This window comes from Zingiber officinale, chromosome 9A (assembly GCF_018446385.1).
Source record: "Zingiber officinale cultivar Zhangliang chromosome 9A, Zo_v1.1, whole genome shotgun sequence".
Taxonomy (NCBI): Eukaryota; Viridiplantae; Streptophyta; class Magnoliopsida; order Zingiberales; family Zingiberaceae; genus Zingiber; species Zingiber officinale.
In genome coordinates this window covers 109,705,452-109,721,482 of record NC_056002.1, presented here as the reverse complement: position 1 = coordinate 109,721,482, position 16,031 = coordinate 109,705,452, and positions in this window count along the sequence as shown.

The following is a 16,031-nucleotide window of genomic DNA, read 5'->3' as shown; positions in this document are numbered from 1 at the left end:
AACAGATCGGGCTGACAATCACAGTCGTCAAGCTATTGCCGTACGTATTCTTAGTTATAGGTTACTATCTACCTGTCATTTTTCCTAATCCTCATTATTGTTCTGTTTAGTTTCTTGCTTCAAGTATCCACATAGACCAGCTACTTATGGCTCGGTACCGGGAGAAATAAGCTAAAAGCTCAAATAGAGACATTGAAAGCTACTCTACCTCCTTCTCCGGATGACCTGACTCAGTTGCAAGAGAAAGTGGCTTTGCAAGATCGCCAACTTAGGGTATTGAGGCAGGAATTACAGAGTCACAACAATTATTGAAAGACAAAGAGCTTGCAAGAAGAACTTTGGAGCTACAGGTGGACCGATTACATTCCGGTCTTGATGGAAATTGCTTTAAAGGAAAAAGCTCTCTCAGATGCTTCTCATAAAAGCTTTGTTTTAGAGAAAGTAGAGAGGCTTCATAATATCTGTCTTTCTAAACAAGCTCAAGACCTAGCCTCTCATGATTTTGCTATCCTACAGGAACAAGAGCAAAGAAAGGCTCAAGATGTCGAGTGACACTACTCCAAAAGGAACTGGAACAACTCAAATTGGAGAAAGATGCTTTAAAAGATCAAAACACTAAACTATAAGTTGATTTTCAGAGTTATAAGGAGCAGGAGAAGAACCATGGGAATAATGGCGCCTAGCTTATCTAAAGTCTCCGACATTTGTTAAGGAATATGTTCGTCGGATGGTAGGAGCTTTAAATCATTCCGTGTCGGGAATTCTTCAACAACTAAGAGAGGGTGGTTATCTACCTAGGGAACCCCCTTCTTCATTCATAAGTCGTCGCAGACTTAACAAAGAACTACCCGAAGATTTAATGAGCCATTTTAAGTAAGCATGGCTATGTATTCAAAAAGATTGGCAATGAAAGAACTTGCAATGAAAAGATTTGTAATGAAAAGAATTGTAACTGAAAACTTTATAATTAAGTGATTGCAATATAGGGGAAAGTTTTGATACTTACCTGTTTCCTTTTCCAGCTTGTGTTAGCTTGAGATTGCTCCCTTTGAAATGCTTCCGGGTATTGAATATAAGTGTTATTTTATTCAAGAATTCCTTGCTTAATTTTTGAAGTTAAATCTTGTTTTAATAAACTCCTTTGCCGATAACATCTTCCCTGACCATATAACTTTGATCAGTAAAATTTTCCATGATCTCCCTACGTTTCACTCAGGTAGGCATGTGCCAAGTATGCTTCATACTTCAAAAGAACGAATAATCCCGAGAGATTTCATATAAGGAACTTTATAGGACTCCTGAGCTCTGAGCTGGGTATAATATTCCGGGTGATTTTAAATAAAGAGCTCCATGTAAATGGGCCTCCAGATAGAAAATGTAACGTATATATATATGTATAGAATCCCCCTCGAACCTTGGCTTTTGATTCAGTGTAGAATGTCAAATGATTTTTGTGAAGAAATCTGTATAACTTTGTATTTACCTTGACAATATGAGCCTAATCAATTATGTTTTGTGATAGTTTAAAGTCTCCAGTTCCTCCGATGAAGACCCGTCCGAGTTACTTTATGAGATTTCCTAATCAACTATGTTCTGTGATAGTTTAAAGTCTCCGATTCCTCCCATGAAGACCCGTCCGAGTTACTTCATGAGATTGCCCGATCGACTATGTTTTGTGATAGTTTAAAGTCTCCGGTTCCTCCTATGAAAATCCGTCCGAGTTACTTCATGAGATTTCCTGATCGACTATATTCTGTGATAGTTTAAAGTCTCCGGTTCCTCCCATGAAGACCCGTCCGAGTTACTTCATGAGATTTCCCGATCGACTATGCTCTGTGATAGTTTAAAGTCTCCGAGTCCTCCCATGGAGACCCGTCCGAGTTACTTCATGAGATTTCCCGATTGACTATGTTCTATGATAGTTTAAAATCTCGGTTCCTCCCATGAAGACCCGTCCGAGTTACTTCATGAGATTTCGATCGACTATACTCTGTGATAGTTTAAAGTCTCGGTTCCTCCCATGAAGACCTTCGAGTTACTTCATGAGATTTCCCGATCGACTATGCTCTGTGATAGTTTAAAGTCTCCGGTTCCTCCCATGAAGACCCATCCGAGTTACTTCATGAGATTTCCCGATCGACTATGTTCTTGTTATAGTTTCAAGTATCCAGTTCCTCCCATGAATACCCGTCCAAGTTACTTCATGAGATTTCCCGATCGACTATGCTCTGTGATAGTTTAAAGTCTCCGGTTCCTCCCATGAAGACTCGTCTGAGTTACTTCATGAGATTTCCCGATCGACTATCTTCTGTGATAGTTTAAAGTCTCCGGTTCCTCCCATGAAGACCCGTCCGAGTTACTTCATGAGATTTCCCGATTGACTATGTTCTGTGATAGTTTAAAGTCTCCGGGTCCTCCCATGAAGAACCATCCGAGTTACTTCATGAGATTTCCCGATCGACTATGCTCTGTGATAGTTTAAAGTCTCTGGTTCCTCCCATGAAGACCCGTCCGAGTTACTTTATGTGATTTCCCGATCGACTATGTTCTTGTGATAGTTTAAAGTCTTCGGTTCCTCACATGAAGACCCGTCCGAGTTACTTCATGTGATTTCCCGATCGACTATGCACTATGATTGTTTAATGTCTCCGGTTCCTTCCATGAAGACTCGTCCGAGTTACTTCATGAGATTTCCCGATCGACTATGTTCTAAGGCAGAATTATAATGCTTGCACTGACCTTGAAATGGTTCTAAGGCTTCTGAGTTTTTTTTAAGGAAGTTGGGTAGATCCTTAGGGTTCCCAACTGCTGATCATTCAAATAGATTATAGAAGTTCGGCCAATGATTGTCAAACTGTTTGAACCGTATTTATTTCTCGGGTGATGTGTGTCTTGCATTGTATCTATTGAAAGAAATAGAGTACATACTATAAGCATGCCTGTCTTCAATTAGCCAAGAATCTTGCTTCAACTAATTCATATTTGTTCTTTCAGATATACTCTTGAATAATATAATCTAGTTAGGTTCGGTAAAGCTGTAAGTGATTTGCACTCCAGGGACGCTCAAGAATTCTTTCTTCAATATCCTGAAGATAATATGAACCCGATGCGAGCTTCTCTATTACTTTGTAAGGTCCTCCCCATTGTGATGCTAACTTGCTGACATCTCCAACAGGTTTAATACGCTTCCATACCAGATCTCCCACTTGGAAAAATCTTGGGATAACTATTTTGTTATAATTTTACCTCATTCGTTGTCGATATGAGATGAGTCGAGCTGTAGCCTTGTCTCTAATTTCTTCTATCAAGTCTAACTCCATGAGTCGTCGACCAGCATTATCTTCGTCATATAGTTATTTTCTATCAGATTCTACTCCCACTTCTATGGGAATTATTGCTTCTCCTCCATAAACTAATTGAAAGGGAGTAATTCCTGTAGCTTCTCGAGGTGTAGTATGATATGCCCAAAGAACGCTTGGTAATTCATCTACCCAGCTACCTCCGACATGATCCAGTTTGGTTTTTAAACCCCTTATAATTTCTCTATTAGTTACTTCCACTTGACCATTACTCTGCGGATAAGCTACAGAGGTGAAGGTCTGAATAATACCATAACTGTTGCACCAGTCTATGATTCTATCTCCTTGGAATTGCCTTCCATTATCAGAAACTAACTTATGAGGAATACCAAATCTGCATATGATATTTTTTCCATAGGAATTTAATAACTGCATCTTCGGTAATCCGAGCAAGTAGTTCCGCTTCTACCCATTTAAAGAAATAGTCTACTGCTACTAATAGAAACCTTCTTTGTGCAGCTGCCATAGGAAATGAGCCTACTATATCCATGCCCCACAGATCAAAGGGACAAGAGACTATAGACGTCCTCAATAATTGCGTAGAATGATGCGGAATATTTTGATGTTTCTTACAAGAAATACAGGTTCTTACCAATGTATTAGCGTCTTCGTGTAGAGTAGGCCAGAAATATACTGCTAATAAAATTTTGCGAACTAAGGATCTTCCTCCTGCGTGACTACCACACGAGCCTTGGTGAACCTCCTGTAAAATGAATTGTATATCTTCTCTGCTAACACACTTTAGCAAAGGTCTGGAGAAAGCTCTCTTATATAACTGTTCTCCTATCATAGTATACTGAGTAGCTCTTTTCTTAAATATCCTTGCTTGTTCTGCATCATTGGGAAGAATACCTTGTTGTAGATACAATATAATTTGTGCTCTCTAGTCGCCTTGTATTTCTGCGTCAGCTTATCTTTCAATACAAGATATTAACAGAGTTTGTTCCACTGGCCGATCCAAATTCCATGGTGTTATAGCGGAGGCTAGCTTAGCCATTTCATCTGCTACCTGATAGTTGTTGAGCTGCTAATTGAGAATTAGAATAGATGAGAACTCAAGCTGCTCCTATATGCCGAGCGGCTTACAATCCAACTATCAAGGCTTCATATTCTGCCTCATTGTTAGTAGCTCTGTAATTCAATCTGATAGAGAGTTGGAGTCTATCTTCCCTTGGAGATATAAGAAGAACACCAATTCCCTGCCTTGTCCGGTTGAGGAGCCATCCAAATAAACTTTTCAAATATTTTCTTCCTTGGGGCCTTGAACTTCTATAATGAAATCTGCTAGAGCTTGTGCCTTGATGGCAGAGCGAGGTTGATCTTGTATGTCATATTCACCAAGTTCAGTCGTCCATTTGATCAGCCGACCTGATGCCTCCGGGTTGAGTAGCACGCGTCCGAGGGTACTGTTGGTCAATACAACAATTTCATGTGCTAAGAAATATGGGTGCAACCTCCAAGCAGTCAACACTAATGCATAAGCCAACTTTTCTAGTGTAGTATATCTACACTCAGCTCCTTTTAATAAATGGCTAGAGAAATATACAGGTTGTTGTTCCTTCCCTTCTTTCCTAACTAATACAGAGCCTACAGCATTCTCGTTAGCTGACAAATACACCCAAAGGGTCTCTCCTACTATAGGCTTAGCTAATACAAGAAGGGTAGACAAGTAATCTTTTAACTCTTGGAAGGCCTTATCACATTCCTCGTTCCATTGAAATTTGTTTACCTTCCGGATTATTTTAAAGAAGTGGAAGCTACGATCGGCCGACCTGGAAATGAACCTAGACAAGGCTGTAATCCGGCCAGTAAGTCTTTGAGCTTCCCTCATGTTGCGGGGAGGCTCCATGTTCTAAAGTGTCTTGACTTTGCTCGAGTTGGCCTCTATTCCTCGCTCGGACACCATATATCCCAGGAATTTCCCCCCTTTTGCTCCAAATAAACATTTGCTCGGGTTCAGCTTGAGCCCATATTGCCTCAATGTCTTGTAGGTCTCCTCTACATCCCTGCACAGATCAACAGCTTGAAGAGACTTAATTAAGATATCATCGACATATACTTCCATATTTCTTCCAATTTGCTTCTGGAAGACCTTATTTATAAGCCTCTGATAAGTTTCTCCTGTATTTTTTAGTCCGAAGGGCATAACATTATAATAATAAGTACCTTCAGATGTTATAAAACTGACCTTTTCTTGATCCTCCTTAGCTAGGGGGACCTGATGATAGCCCTGATAAGCGTCTAATATAGAGATGTATTCACACCAAGCAGTGGAGTCTACCAGTTTATCGATCCTGGGTAACGGATAATAATCTTTTGGACAAGCCTTGTTGAGATCCCAGAAATCAATGCATACTCGTCATTTGTTTCCTGGCTTAGAGACTAGAACCACATTAGCTAGCCAGCTAGGAAATTATACCTCCCTGATGTAACTAGCCTCCATGAGTTTAGTTATTTCTTCCTTGATTATTTGGTTTTGCTCCGCGCTAAAATTTCTTTTCCTTTGCATGACCGGCTGGGCATCTGGGAAGACATGCAAAGAATGCTCCATGACTGCAGGAGTATCGCCCGAGACCTCTTTGGGCATCCAGGCAAACACATCATTGTTCTTCTTCAAGCATTGCGCCAGTTCAGCTTTTAGAGTGGGATCAAGATCAGCTACAACATAAGTAGTAGCTTCAAGTCGCCCGGTCTGAATTTGGACCTTTTCCTTTTCTTCATAAACTAGCACAGACGTCTTTTCCTGAATGGCATTGACTTCCATCTTTTGAATTTTTCGGACAACATTGGCTTCAGTTCGAACGATCTCTACATAACATTTTCGGGCTATCTTCTGATCACCTCGTACTTCCCCGACCTGGTCGTCAACAGGAAATTTAATTTTTTGACAAAAAGTAGAAACGACCGTCCTAAACTCAGTTAGGGTCGGTCGACCCAGTATCACATTATAAGAGGATGGGGTGTCCACCACCATGAAATAAGATCTTCTCGTTCTCATTGGGGGCTCTTCCCCTAGAGATATGGCCAACTTTATTTGACCGAGCGTTATACTTCATTACCCGTGAATCCATATAGAGGAGTTACCATCTATTGAAGTTCGCTCGGGTCGATCTGTAATTGATCAAAAACCTTCTTAAAGATAATATTGACAGAACTACCAGTGTCAATAAAGGTACGAGAAATAGTGTAATTGGCTATCACGACCTTAATTATCAATGCGTCATCATGGGGTATTTCTACCCCCTCAAGATCTCTAGGTCCAAAACTTATTTCGGGACCGGCTGCTCGTTCCATACTACACCCCACCGCATGAATCTCAAGTCTTCGTGTGTGTGCTTTTCTAGCCCTATTAAAATCCCCATCAGTGGGCCCACCTGCGATCATATTGATATTGCCCCGGGCGGCATTACTCCTATTTTCTTCTTATCGGGCTGTCATGGTTTCAGAAGGAGCCTTCTCCGACATTTGGCTTGTACCAGCCGGGGTGGGTAATGCATCCTGCCGAGGCTCGACCGGGCGATACTCCAATTTGAACAGACTTTGCTGCCTAGGGTACTACTGTCGATAATAGTTTTGCCTTTGGTATCGCTCCCTATTGGCTCTTTTATTTCTCAAAACAAAACAGTCTTCAGTATGATGACTGCTAGTTTTATGATAGGTGCACCATCTTCTGGGCGCCTCTGGCTATATCTCCACATGCTGTACTGCTTGCGGGCGATATTTTGGATGACGATGAGGTGGATGAACTGCCCGAGGTCCTCTAGGTGGAGGAACAGGAGTAGGAGCTTTCTCCTTAACCAGAGTAGGAGTTTTCTCCTTAACCAGAGTAGGAGAAGAAGTAGTGCCCTCTTTCCTGCGGACAGCTTGAGCTTCTTCCACATTAATAAATTCAGTGGCACGTTGATAAGCGAATCTGTCACATCCGCTAATCAAATTGTACAAATGTATATTCACTGAACCCCTTAATTAAACAATAATGTCGTAGTAACGAGCCCAGGATCGATCCCGAGGAACCAACGGTAGAATGTAATTTATGATTGTCTTTATTTCCTATTTTTGGGGTTTTAGTATGAAAATGGGGGAGTTTAAGCTTTGAATCTAAATCTAACAAATGAAAGCACAACAAATAAAGAGATTACTCTAATGCATAAATGAAACCTAACTATGTGCCAATGAACACTTGTGTGCCAACAATCAAACTCAAACGTATTGTCACTCTACGTTTTGATTAAATTATTAACACAGACTTAAATTAGAAATGAAATACAAAAACACAAGTAAATCTGATCTACAGCAAAATGTAAACCCTAACTTAACACTTAAACACTAAACAATTAACCAAACATCAAATCAACACAAATTAAGCTTCAACTATGAAATGAAATGCTAGATTACTTGCTAAAACGTAACAAACATTAAAAGAAATCTGTCTAAGCTATAAAACAGTAAGAAAAAGAACTAAAATGTAAACCAATCCATTCTCACAATCAATTCCACAAGTTTCACACTCTTGCCGTCACACAAGAGGCCGAAATCGAAACCACCCAATTTCGGACCTCAGTGGAGCATCTCAGTGTCGTATCAGCTCGAGGAATGCTCACAAGTGCCGATGGACCACCCCCGGCACACTGGAAACAACCCAAAACCCCAAGAATGGCCGAAATATGAAATCTGGTCTCTGGATCTGATGGGAAGCTGTGGGACGCGGATGGACGTCGGATGGAGTTTAGCAACACTGGAGGACCACCGCCGAACGCTTCTGATGAGAATCGGAGCTCGGATTTGGAGGACCACCTCCAAATCTGAGGTGAAACAGGGAGATGCCGTGAGCCAAATTCCACCGGAGAGAACACCCTTCAATGGTTCCAGAAGATCGGGATGATGCCGCCGAGAAGCTCTCCACCGAGATTGAAGCTCGGGAGATTGAAAGGAGAAGAGAAAGGTGGTCGGAATCCAGAAAAATCGCCGCGGGACGAAGCTGTTGTGCGCTGTGGAGTCGACGAAGAAGCTGGGTACTGTAGCTTCTCATTTAAATCAGATCTGGATCTGGAATGGATGGTTGATATGATTCCGGGCTAAATCAACGGTGAAAAGTCATCCAAAATCTGATCTGAAGGTACTGATGTTGATCTAGGGTCTGGATCTACCCTCCCGTAGGTCGGATCGATCAGATCATCACTGGATGGCACAGATCGGCCCAGTCTTCATTGAACGACCCAGATTAATTCGGCTTGATCAATGGCTAGATGAACTCAGATCTGGATCAAAACTTTTGAATTTTCATCAATGGCTCAGATATGCTCCCCATTAAGTTGAATCATCCAGATCTTCAACGGATGGTCCAGATCTGTCCTATTCTTGATAAACGGCCCACAATGCTTCAAAGCTTGATCTTCTTGTTTGAACTCCGATTTGAGCCCAATTTCGGTCCAAATAGATCCAAATTCGAGATCCTTTGATGCCTACAAAATAAGAATCAAATATTAGTATCAAATAATATAAAAATAAAGTAATTTACAATTAAGTCCAAAAATACACACAATGCACATGTGATGTAACCATGATTTTAACCTATGAAATCAACATCAAACCATGCATATATGAATCAAAATAATGTAGTAAAATCATGGTTATCACACGTTCAATTAAAGAATCAAAATTGGCAGGAGGATTTCTCACCAGATCTTTAAAGAAATCATTATCATTTAAACCCTGAGAGAAAGCGCTCACTAAGATTTCAATAGTAGCATTGGGTACATCGATAGCTACCTGATTAAATCTTTTGATGTAGGCTCGGATGGACTCTTTGGATGCTTGCTTAATTGAGAATAGACTCCAAGGAGTCTTATGATACCTTTTGTTACTAGAAAAGTGATGTAAAAAAACTTTCTTGAAGTCCTTAAATTTTCGGATGGATTTTTCTGGCAGTCTCTTGAACCAGCATTGTGCGACTCCTTCGAGTGTAGTAAGCAACATCCGACATTTCACCCCATCAGAGAATTGTTGTAATAATGCTACATTCTCGAATTTCAATAGATGATTCTCTGGATCTGTGGTTCCAGTGTACTCGCCGATCTGAAGATTTTGATACCGCTTAGGAAGCGGATCATCCAGTATACTTTGAGAGAATGGAGAGATGACTTTTTCTGGTTAGCTATCACTAGTCATCATTTTAACCTTACGCTTTTCTTTATCTGGTGCTTCGCCAGAGGATTCTTGAAACACGGGCCTTCGACCCCCCTGCTCCATGGGAGTGCGAAGAAAGGCTGACGGACGCCTTGCCGGAGAGACCGTAACTGGAGGAAAATATGCATGTTCTTCCTCTTCTGGCTCCTTTCCTTTCCGGTGTTTAGTAGTTGAAATTGTTGGATTATGAGCCATTTGCAGAGTGGCTCCAGTATGAGCCTGTTGTTGTTGTTGTTGTTGTTGTTGTTGTAAAGCCTTCTGCACATGAGTGTTGATGAGGAAATCCAGATCCTCACGGCTAATGGTGAGTAGATTTGATTTTCCAGCCTCTTCCATCTTGTAGTCTCAAATTCAGGTGAAGTTCCCACAGACGGTTCCAAATTTGATCCTGTTTGAGAAGCTTGACAAAACAGAGAGCTAGAAGGAAAAAACCTACTGCCTTGATGAAGAATAATACCTGACTGAATGCCAATCCGAGAAACCCAAAGCGGATTGGGGAGAGTAGAATCACAGAATGCCTTCCTGGTGCAAAGCCCCAATGGCGAGAAGGAAATCCAACAGAAGAAAACCCAGATTCGGAGCTTCCAAGGCTTCCTGCGCACAAGAGACCGACCAACACTATCATCAGTGACCCAAGACCGGGGTGGAAATCCCTGGCTAGGCCCTCCGACGCTCAAGTCAGTGATCTCTCTCAGTGTGGAAGGAGGAAGAAGAAGAAGAAGATGAGCAGTAGTTGAAAATTAGGGTTATAAGTGTGTGCAATGATGTGAACTTACCTTGCCAACGGAGAGGATTCTCCCTTTTATACCACTTCATATAACCTCCGTAGTCATGAAGTGGACCCCGGTTTGTTAGAGTTTGTTATGAGATGATGTAAGCTACGTACTTGTGGTAAATGACTTTTAAGGAATCTTTTTTGTACCCCAGATGTACCTTCTTTGTCGTCTAGTACCTGCAAAATAGTCTAAAACCACTTTTCCCGCCAAACATATAACACCTGTTTTACAATCACATACAAATGTCTTTATCAACTACTTTATTTGAAATATTTACTTCTATCCTGTCTCACAAGTCCTTTTAAAGTGTTTCTATCGTTCCTACTCACCACTCCTGCTTTAGCTATGTTATAGATAGCTTAATATAACAATGTTCCTTGTATCGGTCGAAGCTGAGCTTAACTAGATTTGGTCAATTATTATTACCTCTTATGAGGTTCCCTGGACAATGCCCGTCTGTGCCCCTCTATGTTTATTATCCCAGCCAGCACTGGGCTATATTTTATCAAGTATGTAATTTTTATCAAGTATCTTTTCAAGGTATTATTCAGTCCGACCGATATTAACCTTCCTCCTTGAAGGTATATCTCGATCGATATTGGCCTACTTACTTGGGAGTATATCCCGACCGATATTGGTCTTCCTTCCTGAAGACCTATCTCAATCGATACTGGTCTTCTTACTCGGAAGTATATCTTGGTTGATCTTAGCCAACCTCCTTGGAGGTTTATCTTGATCGATATGAGTCTGCCTCCCTGGAGTCATATCCCGGCTGATATTGGCCTTCCTTCCTGAAGGTATGTCTCGATTGATATTGTCCTGGCTCCTTGGAGGCATATCCCGGCCGAAATTAGCCTACCTCCTTGGAGGCATGTCTCGATCGATACTGGTCAGCTTACTCGGAAGTATATCCCGGCTGATATTGACCTTCCTCCTTTGAGGTATATCCCAGCTGATCTTAGCCAACCTTCTTGGAGGTATATCTTGATCGATATGGGTCTGCCTCCCTGGAGTCATATCCCAGCCGATATTGGCCTTCCTTCCTGAAGGTATGTCCTGGCTGATCTTAGCCCATCTCCTTGGAGGTATATCTTGATCGATATGGGTATGCCTCCCTGGAGGCATATCTCGATCGATATTGGCCTTCCTTCCTAAAGGTATGTCTCGATCGATATTGGCCTGCCTCCCTGGAGGCATATCCCGGCCGATATTAGCCTACCTCCTTGGAGGCATGTCTCGATCGATACTGGTCTACTTACTCGGAAGTATATCCCGGCCGATATTGGCCTTCCTCCTTTGAGGTATATCTCGGCTGATCTTAGCCAACCTCCTTGGAGGTATATCTTGATCGATATGGGTCTGCCTTCATGAAGGCATGTCCTGGCCGATATTGGCCTTCCTTCCTGAAGGTATGTCTCGGTCGATATTGGCCTGTTCACTTGGAAGTGTATCCCGGCTGATATTAGACTACCTCCTTGGAGGCATATCCTGATCGATATTGACCCATCTACTTGGAAATATATCCCGGTCGATATTGATTTATCTTCTCAACTCGGCTATGTTCTTTCCCTTCCTCACCGGGGATCCATGAAACCTAACCCATATCATCGATCTATCAGGAACTTCTAACAGAACTCCAAGCGGTAGAAGGGTTATTTCGTCAATGTTCTTAAGTTCACATTACTAAAAACATTTCTGCTTCTAAGCCAAAAGGCAGAAAGAAGAAGAAGAAACAAGTTGGTTCGGTAAAGAAAGTGATTCGACCTCAAGGGACTAGGACGCAGGCAGGTGTGAAGAAGCCGAAGGCAAGTGCTTCACATGCAAGTAGTTTGGACAATGGAGGGTGGGTTGTCCTCGCAAAAAGGAGAACAATAAAGGTAGATCTTATTTATTAGTTGTTGAAACATATTTAGTGGTGTTATCTACCGGTACCTAGTGTGTAGATATGGGAGCCACTAATCATGTCTGCAATTCATTACAGGGTTTCAGGAAACCCGACGACTACATGAAGGGGAAATCACCGTCTACATGGGCAATACTACGAGAGTGGCGGTTGTTGCAGTGGGAGATGCTTATTTATCTTTTGATATGAATAAAACTTTGATTTTGAAAAATTGTCTTTACGTACCATGTTTTAGAAAGAACTTGATTTCAGTTTCCAAATTATTTATGGATGGATATTCTATTTCTTTTGATGACAAAGTGGTTGTCAAGAAAAATAGGGTGGTTATCTGTTCTGGTGCGTTGGTTGATAATTTGTATACCCTTAATCCAATAACTCCCATGATGCAACAAATGGAAATTAATAACACATCTTCTAATTCTAATAAGAGAAAGCAACCTTCGGAAATGAACCAAACATATCTTTGGCATCTAAGCTTGGGCCATATTAACTAGAGTAGGATTCAAAGGTTAATAACGGATGGGCCTTTGGGTTTATTGGTAGTGGAAAACTTTCCAACCTACGAGTCTTGTTTGGAAGGAAAAATAACCAAGAGGTCTTTTAAGGGAAAGGGGTATAGAGCCAAAGAAGTGTTGAAATTGGTTCATTCTGATTTGTGTGGGCCTATGACTATCTAGGAAAGAGATGGTTTTGAATATTTTGTCTCTTTTATAGACGACTATTCAAGATATGGGTACATTTACTTGATGTGCCGTAAGTCTGAGTGCTTTGATAAGTTCAAAGAGTACAAGGTTGATGTAGAGAAACGTCATGGTAAAAGTATCAAGACACTACGATCTGATCGTGGTAGATAGTACCTCTTAGGAGAGTTTAGGAGTTACTTATCAGAAGTCGGGATTCAATCTCAATTGTCTGCACCTGGTACACCCCAACAGAATAGTGTGGTGGAACGAAGGAATAAGACTCTTATGAAAATGATTAGATTAATGATGAGTTATTCAGAATTACCAAATTTATTTTGGGGATATGCTCTGGAAACGGCGACGTACATTCTAAACTTGGTACCTTCTAAGTCAATACCCTCTATTTCCACAGAATTATGGAATGAGCATAAGCCTAGTTTGAAACACATTCAGATTTAAGGTAGTCCAACAAATGTGCTGAAGGGAGACACTAATAAGTTGGAATCATGTACAGAAGTTTACTTGTTCATGGGATATCCTAGAGGAACGAAAGGTGGTTTGTTTTATGGTCCTAAAGATCATAAGGTCATTGTTAGCACCAATACTCGATTTTTAGAAGATGACTATGTGATGAACCACAAGCCCATGAGTAAAATTGTTCTTGAGGAAATAAAAGAAGAGACGTCTATTTTAGTACCAACGGTACAAGATGAGATACCACAAGTAACTGCAACACGTGTCACAAATGATGCACAATGACAGGTAGTGCCTCATCGTATTAGGAGGATTGTTAGGCAACCTGATAGATTCATGTTTTTGGGAGAGTCTTCAGATTTGATCCCTAGTGAACATGAAGCCGATCCCTGGACATATGATGAAGCACTCCAAGACAAAGGTGCAACATCTTGGCAAAGTGCAATGAACTCTGAAATAGAATCTATTGTTAGGACCAAATATGGAGATAGAGGGGGGTGAATAGCTCGGTGCGCTCGTCGTATTCTTCGTTGCTTGTTTCTTCAAGATATGCAGCGGAAAATACAAAGAAACAAAATACACAACGCTAACAAGAGGATTTACTTGGCATCCACCTCACAAGAGGTGACTAATCCAAGGATCCACACACTCACGCACCCTCCACTATGAAAACACTTCTTTTCGGTAACTACCGAAGGTGGAGAAGCCCTACAATACTCTCAATACAACAAGGAAGCAAGGGAAGACAAATACAAGAAATATCTTACAAGATATGCAGTGAAAATCCTAACCCTAGCTTCTCCCTCTTGTTGTAGTCACGCCTCTTGACTTGGATATCTCTCCAAGATCCTTCAAGAACTGGCGGTGAGAGTGAAAAACGATGTGGAGAAGCTGCTGTGAATATCAGAGATGAACAGTGCAAGTTCTCCCGAAGGAATCGCACGCCAACAGCTTTATCCAGCGCCAACGGTCGGATCCCGATCGATTGGATTGCTCCCAATCGATCGGGGAGGCTTTGGATCGATCGACCGATCGATCCAGAGCGCCTCTGTGCTCTCAGGAATTGCCTGGATCAATTGGCTGATCGATCCAGCCTTTATCGAGTAGAATCGCACTTCCCAATCGATCCATTGATCGATTGGGGGCTTTGGATCGATCGGTTGATCGATCCAGAGTTGTTCTTTGCGATCGTACACTTCTCCCAATCGATCCACTGATCGATTGGGAGGAGGCTTGCCGCGAAGACTCGCCCAATCGATCGGCCAATCGATTGGGCATGAGCCAATCGATCGGCTGATCGATCCAGCTCATGATTTCTCCCAAAATCAAGTCTAAAGTCCCTTAAACCAACATCCGGTCAACCATGACCTGTTGGTTCATCGTACCTAGCATCCGGTCACCCTTGACCTACTAGGACTTGCTCACCAAGTGTCCAGTCAATCCCTTTAACCCACTTGGACTTTCCTCCTCGTGCCAAGTATCCAGTCAATCCCTTTGACCTACTTGGACTTTCCACCTCGTGCCAAGTATCCGGTCAATCCCTTTGACCTACTTGGACTTTCCACCTTGTGCCAAGTATCCGGTCAATCCTTTTGACCTACTTGGTCTTTCCAACACCAGATGTCCGATCAGCCTTGATCCATCTGAATTTCCTCGTGCCTGGCTTCACTCACCAGGACTTCCTTCTGCCTAGCTACACTCACTAGGTCTTTCACCTGGCTTCACTCGCCAGGATTTCCTTATGCCTAGCTTCACTCACTAGGTCTTTCACCTGGCTTCACTCACCAGAATTTCCAATCTGCCTAGCTTCACTCACTAGGACTTTCCTTCTGCTTGGCTTCACTCACCAGGACTTTCCAGTCAAGTATCCAGTCACTCTTGACCTACTCGACTCTTCTTCACAATCTCCCCATATGAACAATTGCACTTGCAATCTCCATGTGTTGTTTATATGTATTATCAAACATCGAAACCACGACATCAAGACTCAATCTTGACTCAATTCAAGCTCAGTCAACACGGTCAACCTTGACCTGGAGAATATTGCACCAACAATCTCCCCCTTTTTGATGTTTGACAATACCTTCTTTAAGTTAGGCTAATCCCAAGCCTTAACCTTCTTCATGCCCCTAGGTAATGAAGATTGAAGTTAAACCCTACATTCTCCCCCTAAGAGGGCAAACTCCCTCTTAGATAATGAAGGCCTAACTTAAACCCTTTCATTCTCCCCCTATTGGCACACATCAAAATAAACAAACTCTCCCCCTGAAGAGTTACCTAACATTGTTCACAACTTCACTCGTTGCTTACAACCCAATAATGAAGGACCCATACCCTTCATTTTCATTAAATGCTCATCCTTGAGCAAACGTTACTTGAATAACGAAGATATCCACTCTCCATTATTTTCAAATGCTCAACCTTGAGCATATTCACTAAAGAAGGTTAACCACCTTCTAAGGTGTATGAAAAGTATTTTTCATGTCCTTAAAGAGTAACTCCCCCTAAAGACATGGTCATGACTTCTGTCATTGCACCAACAATGACTTGGAATCCCTAAACCTTTAGGAAACCCAAAATTAGAAGTTTTGAGGTTCATAAATTCAATAATGAAACCAAACCTCAACGTAAACTTTGACTTAGTCTTCCT